This window comes from Chaetura pelagica, unplaced genomic scaffold (assembly GCF_000747805.2).
Source record: "Chaetura pelagica isolate M959 unplaced genomic scaffold, ChaPel_1.0 scaffold20, whole genome shotgun sequence".
Classification (NCBI taxonomy): Eukaryota; Metazoa; Chordata; class Aves; order Apodiformes; family Apodidae; genus Chaetura; species Chaetura pelagica.
This window is the reverse complement of record NW_009951958.1, coordinates 4,078,298-4,082,152: the sequence shown is the minus strand read 5'-3', so window position 1 is coordinate 4,082,152 and position 3,855 is coordinate 4,078,298.

Below are 3,855 nucleotides of genomic sequence, written 5' to 3'. Positions count from 1 at the left end.
CCTGCCATGGGAGCCGGATGCCATCTGTCCTGTGAAGCCTGAGACCTGCAGCTGCCCAGCCCATCATGGAGCTTCACATCCTCCTTTGTTTCAGCAACATCATCTACCTGAGCTCACTGGTCATCTTCATCTTCTTCCTGTAAGTCTCCCCACAGCCATGGGCTGAGCCCCATCCCAGGAACGTGGGGCAGCAGCGCTGCTGTTCCACACCAGTGCTCTGGGGATGTTGCAGCCAGGCATCAGCTCTAACAGCCTGGATCTGCGTCCTCTTCCCCACCACCCCACTTCAGCAGCCCCGGGGACTGAGGATCCCAAGGCTCTCTGCCTGCTCTCCACCTCAGTCTTCTTCCTGGTGCTCGCCAGCCTGGTCCTGCTCAGCGCAGACAACGTGGAGCTCCTCCAGCTAGGTGGGGTGAGAGGGGGGCAGGGGCTGCTCCATGGCGGGTAGGGGACACTGTCCCCTCACTTCTCCTGCAGCAATGGCCCGAGAGAAGAGGCTGAAGCTCTGCAGCACAGTGAGAGGGCGCTGCCCAGCTGGGTGCCACCATCACACTCAGCCTCTCTTCCTCTGCTACCCTGACTGCAACTGCTCCATAGAGGTGAGGGATGCAGGGCACCCTGGGAACCTGGGGCTTTTGTGCATGTCCACACACACCCAGCCCACCCCATCCCACCACCCCATTAACTAAGCCCTGTTCCCCTGTCCCCACACACTGTATACTCCCCCATCCTGCCCCATACACTGTGCCCCCACACCCAACCTGGCACACTGCACCCCGTAAGCTCTAGCTTGCATGCTCAGCCCTGTATGCTGCACCCCATATACATCCATCCCTACACATTACCCCTTGCACACCCAGCCCTCCTCCCTGCAGCCCCACACACCATCCCCTGCCCCCAGCCCTGCCCAGCACACGCAGCTCTCCATGTTGCACCCCATGCCCCTGCCCATGCATCCCACATGCTGCACACCCAGCCCAGGGCACCCCCCTTGCACGAGCACACCCCCCACACACAGCACTGTACAGAGGGTGTCCACAGCCCTGAGTGCTCCCAGTCCCATGGGGAGCTATGGGGCTCCCTGCACCCAGCACCCCTGTGCTGCACCAGTTTCACTAGCACTGCTTACAGCTGAAGGAACACGTCAGCTCCTACATCTGCTGCGCCTGCTTCTTCAAGATGGTCACTGCAGGCTATGTCACGATGGTCCTGCTGTCCTGCCTCATCTACCCAGTGCTTGTCCCCAAGTGGTCCATCATCACAGCGATGATCTGCATGTATCCTTGGCCCAGGGAGACAGAGCCCTGCCCTGGAACCCACATGCACATGCTGCAGCACCTAGGCTATCATGTGCAGGAGCCTATTCCCTTGCCTGCACGTAGCCCCAGGGCCAGCACCACCCATGGGTGACCACTGAATGGAGGCACATAGTTGTCTCCCTGCCCAGCACACGTGTGACTGTTTGTCCCTGACAAAATGCTCCAGCATCATGATGACCCTCCTTGCCACTGTCTACTTTAGCCTGATTGAACCCTGTGTCCTCCAAGCACAGAAAATCACAAGGTGCCAGGTACAGCTGCGGGGCCTGGAGCATCCTGCCAGCCCAGGAGGGGGATGCAGGACATGGCTGGACCTCAAGCCCAGAGCAGTGGGGCAGCCCCACATGTCAATGCCCTGTGTGAGCTGGTCCAACCATGCACACACATGCGTGCACAGGGGGCTCCATCACTGCACACATTCCACCCCCTCCATCCCTTCTTGCTGATGAATGAAAAATTGACACCCAGCACCACTGACTCACCCCCACCTTCACCAAGCCCCCAGCCCCATCACTGTGCCCAAGCCCACCCTGTTCCGCCCTGCATGGGACCAGGATGCACCCATCACACCACCCTGCTGTGAACAGTGTGCTGCAGGGCTGGGAGTCACCACCCCAGAGCTGTCCACAGGGACATGGAGGACTCTAATTTCTGCAGCCCATGGCCCTGAGCCCTCCCTGTGCCAGCAGAAGAGGACATGCCTGCAACTTGCTTCCTCTGACTTGCCCAGGGAGCTGGCAGAGATGGATGCAGAGAGGGGAAAAGGAGTGAGATGGGGTAGCACAGGGCCCCCCCATCTTCTCCCCTTATTCCAGCCCCTGACAATGTTTGAGATGCATGGTCCAGGGGCCACCAGTTTCCATGGGCACCCTTCTCCACACAGGCTGCTACCATGGCTGACAGCTGGAAAGACAGGAAGGAGCCAAAAGCAGGTGAGCATCCCCTGGCATGGGCTGGATGGCACAGGGAGGCACACAAGCCCCACCAGATCAATATCAGTTCCTGACTCCCAGGATGCTCCAGGACAGAGAAGCACTGGGCACAAGGAGCCCCTTCCCTGCCCAAAACCCCTTCAGCAGAGAATGAAAATGGAGCACAGATATAGGAGACAAGCACCCAGCAGGGGCAGTTTGAAGGCTCCAGATCCCCTCGGCATCGGGGTGGCTGTTCTGCCCCAGGAGCTGCTGGAGGGGCCAGCAGTGGCTGATCTCCCTGTTTGCTTGGTTAGCTTTTTTATTTTAAGCAAAACTGTTTGAAACCCTGCTCAAAAGAAAAAGGCAAGCAGACCCTTTTGGCATGCAGGCATCACCCACGCGGCTGCTTTGTCAGCGTTCCCCAATACTTGGAAAAGCGTTCAAAGTGCAAATATTTGCACAGGTTTTTAGCCAGTTTTCCACCCGTCCCTAATTCCCTGTGGTTATGGTCAGAGGGGCTGACCACCCCCTGGGCATGGAGGGCTCACCAGCCTTCCCATGGCCAGGACATGAAAGGAAAATCCCTGCTCAAAGCCCTGGTTGGAGCTGTAGGAGTCCAAAATGCATTCCTATCCACACTCTTTTCTCCCATCCAGAGCCTGCTGCCATGCCGGACAGTGAAGGGGTTGAGGAGTGAGAACCTCACAGCTCAGACTGTGGTCTAGCTAGATAAGTGGACAATAAAAGTCTTCATCCCAGGCTTTTGGCGATCCATGGTCACTGCTGTCCCAGGACATAGAGGGACAGACCTTGCTCAGGGGGGCAGAGCAGCCAAGACACTCCCTTTCCCAAGGGTCATCCCTCACTCTACCTGGTGCTTGTGCCAGGCATGACCAGCACCCTGAGAGCAAGGAGATACCTGGCACGCAGTGCTGGGGGAAACCACAATCCATTGGCACCTCACCATAGGGATGCCTATGCTCTGCATGACCACAGATGACCCTGGTACCCCCCACACCAGAAGTTTAGGGGAGAGGTGGCATCCCCACCCCGCTGGTGTCCCGGCAGCACCCTGCTGAGCCACTGGAAGCAGGAGGGTTGGCACAACTCAAGAGAAACAAATAAAACTTGAAGGTCAACCAGGCTTGTGAAAGGGGCAGGAAAACCTTTCCCAGGCCAACAGCCCCATCTGTGTGTCCCCCCCCCAGAAAACCATGGCTGGGAGTCTGGTGGAAGTGGATGGGGGGTCGGATCCTGCTGGTGGTCACACCAGGCTGCTGCCACCATCTGCCTTCACACGCCTCACCACAACACTCAACCACCCAGTACAACTGCCTAAGCTGGACCCCTGCAAATCCAGCAGTGTCATGCTCCCCACCAGGCTGGAGTGGGGTCCCAGACCCCTCAAGCATCCCCTTGCAATGGGCAGCTTGGGGCCATGGCAATGCCCCTGGCCCTGGCCCTGCGCAGCAGAGATGGGGCTGGCTCCCCTCACCCTGCTGATAGGGAGGGCAGGGAGCCCTGCCCACGGCTGGCCCGCAGATAAGGCCCATGTGCTCCCCATTGATTGCCCTGGGGAGCAGCTGGTGGGGTGGGAGCCACCATCCCTGGGGATATGGCTG